The sequence below is a fragment of the Martes martes genome, assembly GCF_963455335.1.
Source record: "Martes martes genome assembly, chromosome: 11".
NCBI lineage: Eukaryota > Metazoa > Chordata > Mammalia > Carnivora > Mustelidae > Martes > Martes martes.
The window spans coordinates 4,691,142-4,705,201 of NC_137899.1; the positions used below are offsets into that span (position 1 = coordinate 4,691,142).

Genomic DNA, 14,060 nt, shown 5'->3' on the forward strand with positions numbered 1-14,060 from the left:
GCTGGGGTGGGGCCCGGCTCGTGAGAATGATGATGGGCTCCTCGCAGAGTGCGGAGAGGTTCTCCGTCTGAGCCGCATTCTTCTTCAGCCGAGACCCACACGGCGCCTCCACACGCGAGCTCCAGGGCTCGGGGAGGGAGGGGTCTGCGGTGCCAAGAGCCGCGGTACCAGGCTGCAGGATTGCCTTTGGTGCCACCTCCTCCCGCAGCCGTCCCTTCACACTTGCGTGTGCACACAGGCCAGATGGAAGGCGCGATCCTAACTGCTGCCTGAGCAGGTGGGAGGGAAGAGAGTCGAGAGGTATTCCATTGGTTGTCTGGGAAAATGAATTGCACCTTCCCCTCACTTGCGGAGGATCAACTTTTCCCACCCCCTCGGGTGGGCACTCATCACCCGGGGTCGCAGCCAGAACCTGGGAGCCCAGTGGCCCCAGTTCGAGGGAAGTAGAGCTGGGCGGGCAGTGGACGCCCCCAGTCACCGGGGGAAAGTGCTTCACGATGTCCCGCGTCCCGAGGGTCCCCGAGCCCGGGCGAGCGGCCCCGGCAGCGCGGCTCCCGCCTCCAGCTGCCCCGCACGCGCCGCACGCGCCGGGCCCCCAAGGGTTAAGCGCGGGCCCCGCGGCGCCGCGGCCGATCCCGCCACCGGGTCCCGGGCGCAGAGAGCCGGCCGCCACCTGCCGCGCGGAGCCGCCGAGCGATGCGGCGCTGGAATGAGGAAGCGCGGCGGCGAGGGGAGGGCCCGGGCGCGCTGCGCGTGGGGGTGGCGGCGGCGCGCCGAGCGGGCCTGGCGCGGGCGAGCGGGCTGCAGCCGGCGGCGGTGCCAGCAGGTACGGCCCGCGCCGGCCGCCGCCCCGGCGGCCCTGGGGGCCGGGAGCCAGCCTCGCGCCCTGGCAAAGTTTGTGCGCGCGGTCCCGGAGTTGAGGTCGGATGGCACCGCGGGAAGCGGCCATCCCGCGGCGGGGCGGGGACGGAGGCGGCGCGTCCCGCTCTGCGCCCCGCTCCGCGCCCCGCTCCGCGCCCGGGTCCCTGTCCCGTCCCGCGCCCATCTCTGCGCTCCGCTCCGAGTCCCCCTCCGCGCCCGGCTGAACGCGGCCGCCCCGCGCCGCCCTCTCCGAGTCCCGCGCCGCCCCGCACCGCGCTCGGGTCCCGCTCCGTGTTCCGGAGCGGCGAGCCGGGCGAGGGCAGGGCCGTGCGCGCGGGCGGGGCGGGGCGGCTGCGGGCCGGTCGCGCCGCGGCCGGAGGAGTGCACCTCCCCAAAGTTTGCGGAGCGCGGGCGGCGGGCGCGCGCTCCGGCCGCCGCCAATCTGGGCGGCCGCAGGTGGCGAGGCGCCGGCCCGCGGGGCGCGGCGCGGAGGGGCCCAGGTGCGCGGCCCGTGGGCGGCGCTGTGCGCTCGGGGCAAGCCGGCCGGCGCGAGCGCGAAAGCCGGGTCGGAGCCGGCGGGGGGTGGGGAGGGCGGCGGAGAAATGGGGAACAATGCGAGTGAGCAACTTCAGGAAGTCATTGTGAAAGAAAGCTGGGAAGAGCTCGGCGGCCAAGTTAGCAGGGCATTCTAACAAGTGCACGCGCGGCCCGCGCCCGGGGCGGCGACTGCGGCGACAGTCCCTGGGTCCCCGCCGAGCGCCGCCGAGCCCGGGCGGGACCTTGGAGGTGGCGAGGCGGCCGGCCCGGGCGAGCCAGGCAGGGCAGAGGGAGCCCCGGCCCCGAGGTTGCTCTCCGCGCCTGAGGATCAGTCTTGGCCCCCAAAGTGCGACGCACACATCCACGTGAGTGTTTTCGAATTGAGTTTCAATAGGAAAACTCCGGGTAGCTGGTGGATTAGGGACAGAGAGGAGGGAGAGAGAGAGAAGGAAAGACTGAGAAGACAGGGCGGTCCGATTCGGAAGCCCTGGTTTCGCTCGGGTCGGCCTCTCGGTTCCGCGGAGGGCGAGAGCGCCCAGTTTGTCAGAGCCTCCGCCAACTTGTGCTGCGACCGCAGGCGCAGGGCCGGGCCGGCAGCGGGGCGCTTGTGGGGCGCCCAGCTGTCACCGTGAGGGGGACGTTCTAGCCCCACTCACATTTACACCGTATAGACCTGCCTCTAGCTCACGGAAGTCAGGCTTTATAAAGTCGTTCGTACAGAGCTTTCCTTTCTTATTTCTGGGGTGAGAGCATTTTGCTTATACTGTAAAATAATTAGATCGTGCCTGAACTCGCTTTCTGCAAGATGAAGAATTACCCCGGTTTGAAAAGTTAGTAGGACTTCTGCTGACTGCGATTTTGGCTATCGGGTTTCTAAACTCCCTGGTAATGAGGCATCAGGTTACTAGCGACTGGATTTGCAATGTATGTTAAAAAAAAAAAAAAAATCGCCAAGGGTCCTCCGTGGTTCTTAAGGAATTGTGGGGAAGAGGAGATGGGTTTTTCCCCTTCTAATTCGGAGGCACAGAGTGTGGCGTGTGGAAATCGGACATGCACAGCTTTCCGAAGCAGTCCCCCCCCCCCCACCCCGTCGTCGCTCTGGGCTGCAGCCGGCCCAGAGCGAATTCAAGGCAAGCTTGCCTGCCGCTCATTTCCCACCCTGCTTCCGACTGTGCGCCTCAGCTCCCAGGTACCTTGTTTTAAACTTGGAGACACAGACTGCTGTTGAACGAATACTTGCTTGCTAGCCAAGTCAACTTCGGTTAAGGGAGAAAAATGTATGGAGGTTGAAAATATTTAATCTGGACAACATTTAAAGTTTCATAGAAGTTGAAATGGTTGCAAGGATTGGTTCACTTGGTTCTGAGTTGAGAGGAGACAGGAAACTACAGGAAATGGTGGGAGCCTCGTGAATTTGTTTCTTTGTTTGAAGAGGTTTGGTGAGGCTCCTTGGACCCATCTTTTATGTGGAATTTTAAAAGTACCAGATTTTTTTTTCATATTAAATGTCAGAATTGTTTTAGTGGCAAATGAGGTTATTTGGTATGTGGCAAAAAATTTAAACAGTGCCAAAAGCCGTGACAGGATTGCCTGCTTCCATCATAGAATATGCAGAACATGTTTAAAAAATAACTTGTATGAACAGATGTAGATAATGATGCCACATTTTAAAATCCTGTACACTCCTGGTTGGATGGAATGCATCCGATTTCAAAACTTTCCAGGAACATACGTGTTTATACCTTTTTTTACGTGACAAAAAAATGTGCTTCCCGGTCTTGGAGTCCCCCAGAGCGGAGGCCAGAGCAGATGCTTGAGTTAAAAGGGTCATGCTTTCTTCCCCTTTTGTTTCATGGTGGTAGTTGAAGGCAGGAGCTCTAAAAACCCCAGCATGCTTGCTTGTTGGTGTCATTCACCGGTGTTTTAATTGAAAGGCTACATCCTTACACATCCTCAGAAATCAGAAATATGGTAGCAAGAGGAGCTCATCAGCTGGGTCTCACGGGGTGAGCTTGTGGGTCCCTAAATACAAGTGGGTTTTGTCCTATTCTTGTGGGTCCCTAAAATAAAAAGCATGCTTGCGTATTCTTTTAAGAACTTGGTCCGTGGTCTCTTGAGAGAGGATACACTGAGGCTGTCCTTGGCACCATTTTCTTTGTTGAAAAACTAAGATCCTAGTGAATTTCCTGGCCAGGACGTCTGAAGCCCCATGGTGCTGGGGTCCACTGAGCCTTCATCACTTGGCTAGGGACTTAAGAGTTTGAGGATGGATGGTGGTTCTTTTGTTTGTTTGTTTGTTTTTTCCCCTCCCTTCATTTGGATTGGTGTATTTCATGTTTGGGTCCTCTGGCAGCATATTGTCAACCTAAATGTCAAACTTTGTAAATTTGACGCAACACTGTCTACAGAGTGCCCTGCGATGAAACGCCCCTGCCCCCCACGTGTACAGGTGTTCTGTGTATACGTCAAGATTATGTGTGCATTGACAGATACAGGAAATAAAGAAATTCATTGAGTCTGTGTGTGCGCGCACACACACACACACACACAGAATCACACAGCATGCACAGGGCACAGAGCGAGAGGTGTGGGGGGGATAGGGTGGGAAAGAGTCTTCACATCGCACAAACCTAACCTGAGTAATAAAGTATCTCCATTTAGGTTCTGTGTGTTTGGTTGGTTTTTACCTTTCACTAAAGCAGGATGGATTTTCCTTTTTATACTGTTGAGTGTAGATGTAAATGATCTGAGTCCTTTGGGTGTTTGCCTGACACTGTTAACCCGGAATCTGTCAAGGATAGCACCATTTCATGGCATATGTGTGGTGTGTGTGTGTGTGTGTGTGTGTGTGTGTTTCCCTGCCCCTCTAATCTTTGTAATTATGAAACAATTTCACTATGAGATAAGTGTTGGGTTTTGTTGACTTATCCTGATGGAGACCGATTCAGGGAGGCAACTCACAAAGAGCACACAGAGCCCCTTTATGTTCTATGGCAACCTTGGGAACTTGTCAGCCTGTCCGCTTTTTGGGGGACTGTGACTCCTGCTTCCGGCCATGAGACGCTGTACCTCTTGGCCTGGCCGTGAAGGTTTCTCCCTGCCCTGGGTCGGTAGGTTATTCTTTTGGGACCCCTCAGGCGTGGGTGTGTGCAATCGTTCCGTGTCCTCAAAACACAAGATGTAAAAGCAACAAGTGACCCACCCTCTCAGGCTCTCAGAAGGAGAACCTCGATCTTGTTTACACCTTGAGACGGGTCCTCGTTTGGCTCACACCAGGCACAGGTGCACGTGTGATCTAGATGTTAGAGAGGTTGTGTTGCAGAGTACGGGTGTGAAACACATACACATGCGCGTGTTTAAAGTTCAGATGGGGAGGGAAGTAGGAATGGGGCCGGCGTGCCCCAGACCAGACTCCAGCGGCTTCTTTCTGGAGACCCAAGGTGTTACCGCGTTCTTGGCAGTTTAAGAACCGACTTCATACCCGGGGGTCTCTCTCTGCCGTTCCCGGGATACGCGCTCCCATCCTTCCCCCTTCTGTGCCGTTCCGGGGATGGCTTTTGTTGGATGTCGTTTATAAACGTGCGATGCTCCTCTGACAACTCTCTCTCAGACGTGACAAAACGTGCAGCGTGAAACACAGCCAGACAAAGGACGCAGTGCACACGCTCCTGAGCAGGGGTGGGGCAGGGCCCCACTCCCCGCTTGTGTGTGTGTGTATGTGTGTGTGTGTGTCGCTGGGGGTCCCTCCTGAGAGGGGCCCACAGGGCGCCAGTGGTGGCCGCGCCCCTAGAGACGGCGTCCTCCTCACTTCCACTGGCTTTGTGTCCTTCTCAGAGCAGACTGCGAGCCACAGGCGGGACCCACAGGTGTCTTCAGGGACCCGCCTGGCGACAAACTGTTAAAAGTGGTGAAAACCCAGAGTCGCAGGTGGGGGGCCCGCAGGCCTGGCCCTGTTTCCCTTCTCCCGCAGCCACGGCCACGGACACGGCCACGGCCACGGCCACCGCCACGTCGGCCTTTGGGGAACTCGCAATTCCTGCTGACTAAAAGAGCTCTGGCCCCACCACAGGCCTGTCAAACGAGACGTCCTAATAATCTCGGAACCCGTTTCGGTCGGCACAGGAAGCCCAGGCTCCCTTCCTGCCCGTGTTTTCCTGAGAGAAAACTATCTTCCCTCCTTTTTTGCATATTTGGCAAATGGTTCCACCTTTCTCTCCGCCCCAGTGGAGTGTGAAGGCGGTGGCAGAGGACAGGGCCTACTGGCCTGCCACCCGGGGCAGCAGGGGCCTCCCCAGGTGGCTGAGTGGAGGGGACTCCGCGTGCGCGACCCAGGGTCCGAAGACCCCCGTCCTCCAAAAGCGGCACCGGTGTGGGAAGGCAGCACGCCCGCGGTCCCTGGGAGGCACGGGCTGACTGGTGAGTGCCACGCACGCTTTCTCTGCCGCGCTTACTAGACGGGGACAGCCAGCGTGGCCTCTCTTCCTGGTGGCCTGCGCCCGCCCGGCCGGCCCGGCTCCCCTCCGCAGCCTGTCTGGGTGATGGAGAGCATCATTATACACCGGCGGCACGCGCTGCTTTCGGGTTGTCCCGTGCCCCACCTCCTGATGGCTGGTGGCACGGGGCCACGGCTTAACGGATTGCCTAAAATGGGGCCTAATTAGTGGAAAAGTGCCTTCTTCATATTTTCTCACTCAAGTGTGCAATGATTCATTTTTCTCCAGCAATCAGCTCACTGCTGAAGGCAATCTGACTCTCTTCCTGCCATTTTCGCGCCAAAAGTTAGCAGTCACGGACACGGTGCGGCGCTTCCCGGCTGGGGTGGGGGGGGTCGGGGTAGGGGGGCGCAGTGGGGTGGGGAGGGGGCACCCAGCATTGGTCCTCCGTCCCCCTTCCCAGCTCTTCCTTCTCCCTCCTGGTCTCTCTCCCTCTTCCTCCTTTCTCTGGGTGGGGTGGGGGGGGGAGGGGAAGTTGCCTTGGGAGTCCATGGAAACAACTAAGAACGGCATCAAGTACAGTTTAAGTGCTCGTACACAGCCCGACAGAGAGTTTCAGGCTCCATTTTGGAGATCATCCTGATAGCAGCCCTCTAAAGCGTTTTCTGTTAGTTTGAAACTATTTAAAATGGAGCACTATGGCTCAGAGTCCTTTTCTGAAGCGCAGAGTTCCGCGAGGAATATTGATTCACCCGTTTGGGGTGAATTTCTCTTGTGGAATCCGATTTTCCCTGGTCAGGCTGGAGCCCATGAAACAGCACAAAAGACCCCTCCTCGGCCCCCCGGAGAGGGGGGAAATGTTTGCTTTAGAATCTTTAGGAGAAATGAAAATGAGGAATTGATCTTTTATGAGCTTGCCTCGGAGACACTGAAACATCCTCCCTTCCCTGTGCTTTTAAGGCAAAGAGAGAGAGCAGCCTGCGACCCCCTGGTGCGAGCCCCACTTTCCAGCCTGAAAAAGTGACCTTTTCCTTCTCCTCTGTGGCGAGTTTTGTGGAGGGGCGGAAAATTAAAATGATGTTCAAAGAGATCCACAGTGAAAACATATTGATAAATTGTGTATCCCACTTCATTCAACCAAAATCACCCTGCTAATTATCTGAGGTTGTTAGAGATAAGGCCATTAATTACCATTTAAAAATGGTTTGGAAATTTCTAGTGCTTTTCTGCACGTGTGTTCCTGCTTCTGCCGGGAGTTGTCTGTATTTCCCTGCATTTAAAGAATTTCCAGCTCTGTTTAGAGCAGCCTGGGCTCTTGTGAAAGAAAGGAAACTTGCTGAACAGCGACGGCGAAATACTTAAAGCGAAGCATTGAAAATAAATAATTTAGGCTCCTTTAAGGGCTGCCAGGGAATCGGATGGTAGCGTTTCCAATGAGTTTTCCTCTCTTTTGCCCTCTGACGGACAAGAGCATTTCTCTGCGAGGTTACAAATAAACACACGCCGACTTCTGTGGCCCCTCAAATGAGGAAGTTGTAAGCTTTCTCCCCCCCGCACCCCCCCTCCCACCGGGTCCGCATGAGGACCTTGTAGGCTAAATGTTGGGTGGGGCGGGGCCCCCAAACCCACCAGGATGTTGCATTCATGTGGACCATGTCCTTCGTTCTGTGGTTTTGGGTGTTTTCTCTTCGGGAGCCCTCCAGGTTGGGGCTATCGCACAGGGAGACTGAGCTCTCTCTCACAGAATAAAATGGAAATCTAGAACTTGTCTTGCTAATTTGCTCCAACTGAAACAGCCCCCTGAGACTATCACGTAGTGCTCTCGCCCATGATTATTTGGCATATTGCCGGAGGAGTCATTCTTACCAGGTAACTTACCGAATGCATGTCTCCTCCCTTTTACTCTTCTCAAAACAGCTTGGTTTGACTTCAGGGGGACGGTTTCAGGTGAACAAGGTGAATCCCAGAGTTCTAGTAAGAGCTTGGGCTGGGATTCAGAGAACCTGATTTGCGAGACCACATTTCTGTGTTCTGTGAACCTAGTTTAAAACTGTGACCGTAGGATTTTTCGTCATTTTCATGAGGTTACCTTATTTCAAGTGATTTTAGTTGATGATCTGAGGGTGTTGCTGGTAGAACTGGGGAGCTCAGAACACACATATTGCAGGGAGAATTTCCTGTTGGCCCGGAAGCCGTGTGCTCGTCGTGGGGGTGGGGTGGGGGGAGCCGGTCATCAGGGTGTCTGTCTTCAGCCCCCTCTCTGGAGCCAAGATGAAACCTCCCGTCTTACTGGCGCCGCCCCCCCCACTCAGACTTTTCCATTGCAAGGAATAAGAGGTAGATAAACGGGGTAATGAGGAATCCTGGGGCGTGTTTGCCCCGAAACACATTTTCTCTGTGTGTGTATCTAGATTTGTAGATCTTGTCTCACTACCAACCAGACAACAGAGACTTATCCAAAATGGAAAAAAAAAAAAAAAGGTTAGTAGTAACTAGCAGATTATTCTTGGTGGTCGGTCGAATCAGCAATGACTTTTCAGTTATTGGAAATAAACATATTTGTATGGATTTGTTGACAACTGGACGTTCCTATCAAGACTTGGAGAATTGTACTTCTCGGGTCTAAATAAATTAGATCTTTCACCAAAGAAACTCACACAAGCCCTGAAATTTAAAAGAAAGAAAGAAAGAAAATATCCCAATGACCTTATAGAAGGCCCAGAATTACAAGTGTATATATATATATATATATATATATATATACACATATATACACACACATATATATATGTATGTATATGAATATATATTTGGAATATATATATGTATTTGGAATGTTATGAGTGGATTTTCATGTTCAGCTTTAATTTTGAGCTTTCACATGTCCCCACTAAAGGATCTGCTAATATGTTTTTGTTTTGTTACTTTTTTTTTTTTTTGGGGGGGATCTGCTAATATGTTAAGTGAAATCACTGCTGAGAAGGCAGGATAATATACTGTATTCTTTGTGAGAACAGCCCATTGTCTTGCTGAGTAAAACACTTTGTGAATATTGTAACTTTGTATTTATGCATTTTTTTAAAAAGTGAAAACGACACTTCACACAAATTGGAATACAAAATTATGCCTGGATTCTGCAGTCTCCTCGCTTTATCATAATAAATGACAAAACCATCAGCACTTTTGGGACCATCATTATTTGGGGACAGTTTATATATATATATATTTTTTTTCAAGATGTTTAAGTCTCATTTTTGTTGCATGGCTGCTGACCATGCATGAAGGTCTTCTAAAACCGGGAAGAGGGTAGAAGGAAATGATTCTAAACTTAGGTTTTTTGACTTAAGTGATGAAATGAAGTGTAAAAAGCCATTTATATTTGAGGAAGTTGCTTAGGAAGTGGCCCATGATGACAGTCAAAATCAGGAAAAGTCCTATAAACGTGTATGTAAATCTTTGACTATGTATGTCTCTTCTATGGTGGCTGCATACACAGAACTGACGGGTATTTTGAGAGCCTACCGTCTAGGAGCAAGGTGGTCTTTACCGAGAGGTCTGTTCTCTGCATAAGAGAAATGCATGGTGCCGGGACCTTCCCGGGCCCCTGGAAATCCTTTTCTCGACCTGTGCTGAGGGTAAATGTCTCTAACTCTGCCTTTTCTGTTTAAAAAAAAGAAAGAAAGAAATGTCGAATTCAGTATCTCCCATCTTTCTCATACCTCACTTTGAGACGGGGCCTCCGTGATGCCATTTAGTGATATTCGTACGTTCTTTCCCTCCTGTACTAAATATCTCTTGACTCAGACTGTTTTCAAACAGCACGGTTTTTAGCTGTATTTTGAAAAGGCTTCCTCAGTTCCCCGGACCCTTCCTCTTTTGCATATCAGTTCCTGCCCCTAAGGAAAAAAAAAAAAATTGTGAGGACAGAATTGCACATCTGAGCTAATTTGCCCTCAGAAAGCAGGTTCGCTGTAGAACAAACCACTCGAGGCGTCTTCTGTGGCTCAGTTAAGTATGGGGGAGGGGAGCCGTCGGAAAGCCAAATTGGATTCCCTGCTGTCCTGTTGAAATCTTGTTTTTCATTGTTATTTGCGCCAGCAATGCTCTGTGGAATAATCACGAAAATGTGTAGATTGGCAGCTAATTTTTGAAAAATGAAAAGAATCAGAAATGAAATAAGAGTGCCCAGAAGTTTCTATGTTCTCCCGACCTGTTTTGTCAAGTTGTTAGGAAAATCTATAAGGTCCCCCTCACCAGACACAAAGACCTGGCCAATTGCTTCAGCTTTCTCTTGGAACATTTCTTTTTTTTTTTAAGATACCGTGTAATTCACAGCGATATGATAGATTTGCAAAAATAAAATCTACCAATCTGCAAAACGAAAGAGCTCTCTCTGGGCAGGAATAATGGGTTTCATTAAAGAGGTCTGTGACCTAAGGCGTTTTAAATAGATTATAGGCTTGGCCTGTGTTTTCCCCCTGTGCCCAGCCCCTTCAAAACAAGCATCCTTGAGTGTATAAGGGAATAACCCCAAAATGGAACTCTGGTGCAACCTCACTTGTCGGGGAGGAAAAAAAAAATCAATAGCATGCACCTTATCAAATAAGGAGACTTTAACTTTATTGGAGAAGCTTTGTGATGAAAGTTGCCTTCCTTGTGGAGGATTACAAAGGACGCGCTCCTTTTCTCTTAGGACACAGGTAACTTGTCCACACTCCTTGTCCACTGCCCATTTGAAATCTGGGACCATGGCACTGGGCTGAGGGGTTCGCACAGGCTGGAGTGGTGGAGTGAAGAGTGCGTCTCCGTTGAGCACTTGTGGGTTCAAGTTCACTCCATTGTTGTCTAGTTCGCGCCCTTGGCCGGGCTGATGCGCGGCTGGCCTCCATCGTTCCCCTCCATCGAATGGAAATAACATACAGATTATGTACAATAATCGTACTCCTATGGCTTCATCGTGAAGATTAAAGGTACACACTTAGCAAATGAGTCTTGAATCCTAGATCCACGCCAGGCACTGCACCAGGCCCTCACACAGAGCAGTGGGCGAGGGGGACAGCGTGGACGGTCTTGTGGTTCTCTGCAGTTTGCCTGCTAAATGCCGTAGTCCGTTGCTTAAATAAAACCAGCCAAGACCAGTATCCATTCCTTCGCCGTCTTTTTCTGGCACATATAAAGTTCTTAAGAAATGAGATAGCGCTGGACAGAAGATGACCATGTGTCTCAGGGGAGAGGAAAGGCATTGCTGTTCGGTATTTATGTATTTCTTTTGATTGAAGCATAATTTTATTAGTGTCGGGCATACGGCACGATGATTCGGTATTTGTGTACGTTGCACAGTGATCCCCACGATGAGCCTCACTAACAGCTGTCGCCACTCAGAGTCACAAAAACCTGTGTGTGATGCGTACTTTTCAGATGGACTCTGTTTGCAACTTTTGAACAGGCAGGACAGCATCTTACCAGCATCCCGCTGTACAAACACGGCTTTTTTTCGTGTGTGTTGTTTAAACCACAGAGAGCTGAGATCTGTAAATCTTATGGAGGGGCTGGGTGCTCCCAGGGAATGGCTCACAGCCAGTTAGCCCGCTGTGCACTTGGCGGTGCTGGGCTAGCCATGACGTCGGGCCGCCTGGAAAGGAATCGAGGTGTGGTTCTTGACAGGCGTCTGGCTTTTCATTTAAACTTCATTAATTCCAATTCACCTTTTCAGAAGTTTGGGAGAGCGCTGCTGTCTCATAGCAAGTGCTGTGAAGAGCGGTGTTCATCTTAGGACAAAGCGGGGTCTCGTGAGGAGGGCCGAGGACCGCCGCCAGCCCCGTGCACCTGCCAGTGGCCGTTGGGGCTTCCTTTGGCTCTCAGGGCTGTTCTCGGGTCCACCTGCTTGCTCGCAGGTACAAGTGAAGACGCTCCTGGAGGCTTGCCCAGCCCCTGACTCGAGAACCACGACTGCCCAGGGTGGTTCTTCCTAGGAGACAGCCAGGTCCTAGTCCCTCGTGGGTGTGGAAGAAGGAAAGAAGGATAGGGTCAGGGAGGCAGCGTATTTCCAGGGTCTTCTTGTCCTGAGGGAAGCTCACCAGGGATAGCACTGGAAGTAAGACCCCTTTTCTCCAGCGGGGCTGCTGGAGAAGCACAGAGGTCCTGGGCTAGCTTTGCTCCTGTCTCTCACTTCTTTGGCTCAATCTTCTGTGTCCCCCACTTTCTGGAGTCACTGATGTGCCAACCCCACTGAGCTCACACTAGCAAAGTCCTGTTGGAGCAGAAGGACCCGACCGACACAGAGGCAGAAACGGAGAGGGAGGGAGGAGGGATGAAGGAGACAGAAGGAAAGATGGGAAGAGATGTTCCATTCCATGCCCGCTCCAGAGTGGGAGATGAGCGGGCAGTGGCTTGTGACAGTGTGCGCCCCTAGAGGGGCGGCCAGCGACAGCCGCCGTCACGTTGGCCTTCGCTCCTCTCTGCATCTGTTTCCCGTGTGCGAGATGCAGAACTGCCGGCTCCAGAGAAACGAGAGCTTTCAGGGCTGTGGGAACCGCCCAGGTGACAGGTGTTTGCCGAGGTTGTGTTTTCTGCCCTGTCGATCCGTGGAACTCTGGCCTTTAGTTGTTGGGCTCTTTCCCGTGCAGGGGAGAAAATCACAGTTCACTTCTGTGAAATACTCCTTGCCTCTGGCATCTCTGTGGTCCTGGTTTTTGATTAAGGGCAGGTTTTTGAAAAGGTTGTGAATCCACTCGTGTGATGAACTCATCTTTCTGATCGTGGAGATGATATCCAGCCCGCACAGGGTTCTCCACTCGGCACTGGACACAACCGCCACGTGGGAGACGAGAGCTCGGTAAACACTGCCTGAAAATAAGCACTGAGCCTGGGTCGTGCACGCGGTGGCCAGGACGGTGTGGTGTCCTGCTGTCCCTTCCCAGACGCCCACAGATGTCCCTCTATAACCTCGGATCTCGGAGGGGGTGGAATTTCCTTTCCCTCAGTTAGTTTCCCATTGCCAAATTATTCCTTTGGTCTTTGCCTAAAAGCCATTACTTTTACCACAAAGTCATCCCAAGAGATGAAAATTTGGGAGCTTGTCAAGTCCCACGCCCCCTGCGTGATGGCAGGCAGGACAGGCCGCAGCGTTCACAGGGCCCAGCGCAGCCTGGGAAGGTGGGCCCTACACCCAGATTATCAAGGTCAGCACAGTGGTGACAAGCAACCGTCTCCCCAAGCAAGGGGGCCCTCTCGGCACAGCCACACACCCACATGCAGTAGGGTCATTTGGGAGTGTGATTGGAAATCTCAGTGGTGCTGATCACCCAGTGGAGTTCCGCACGGTTGGCGGGGGGCGGGGGGGAGGTCGTGGGTGGACCTTCAGTGAGGATGGGAACAGGCACGTTGACACCAGTTCACGGTCCTCTGCTCGGTGTGGCTGACCCCTAGCACAGTACCGTCCTGAGTGTCCAGGAGGCTGCCGGGTGGGGCTAGGGGGGCTGCTTCCAGGAAAGGACACATCGGACACACAAGCCAGGTGACTGCCCAGGACAAGGGTTCTCCCACCCAGAAGAGCCTGGTCTGGGCCTCGGACCATCTGTGTTCTGCTTTGTGGCACTTGTCGCATCTCCCACGTGAACCAGCAGATGCATGATGGGGAACCTGGTGGGAATGGATTGTGTCCTGGCCTCAACCGCAGAGGGTCCCCACTGTGCCTCGAGGGAGGACACCTTCTCCCTTAGAGCCAAGATGGGGGCCTTAGGAAACAGTAGTTCTCTACTTGCACATAGCTTGGATCTACACTAGGGTACCGGATAAATCAGTCCTTCAGCTGAGAAGTGTGTAGCCACTGAAATGAGGACATTGATGTAGATTTGCAAAATAAAAAGACACGTGACCGATTCAATGAAAAAATAGTTTATAAGAGGCCATTTGGAATATGTTTAGTGTCCTGTTTTTGTAAAAAGCTCTGCGTGTGTGGAAGTTATGGGCATTTTCTTGTCTTTGTAAAAAAAAAAAAAGTTGTAAAAAAATATGTCACTTGCATGGCGAGAAGAGTCTAAGTCAACATTCTACAGATTCTGTGTTAGCCCAGGATTTGTCACAACAAGATTCGAATAATGCCGTCTGTCTCGCCACTCAACACAGGCCGTTTGAAGATGGGTCTGTGATGCCACAGTCAAACCCTGTGCCCGCCTTCACTGAGTAGAACCTCACGTTCGTGCCGCCCAAAGATGACAAAGATTTTTC

At 52.5% G+C, this 14,060-nt stretch overlaps 1 protein-coding gene across 4 annotated transcripts in view; it reads left to right on the forward strand.

Moving 5' to 3' along the window:
• The first annotated feature begins 243 nt into the window (after positions 1–243).
• IKZF1 (IKAROS family zinc finger 1) overlaps positions 244–14,060 on the forward strand; it is a 94,093-nt gene continuing 80,276 nt past the window's right edge. Inside the window, exon 1 of one of the 4 annotated variants that reach the window (XM_080818585.1) lies at positions 244–300. The gene's annotated coding sequence lies outside the window, so the exon portion shown is untranslated. Of the gene's footprint in view, positions 301–1,466; positions 1,764–5,271; positions 5,815–14,060 lie in introns of those variants that run through there. The other 3 variants (XM_080818586.1, XM_080818583.1, XM_080818587.1) reach the window with 3 other exon arrangements.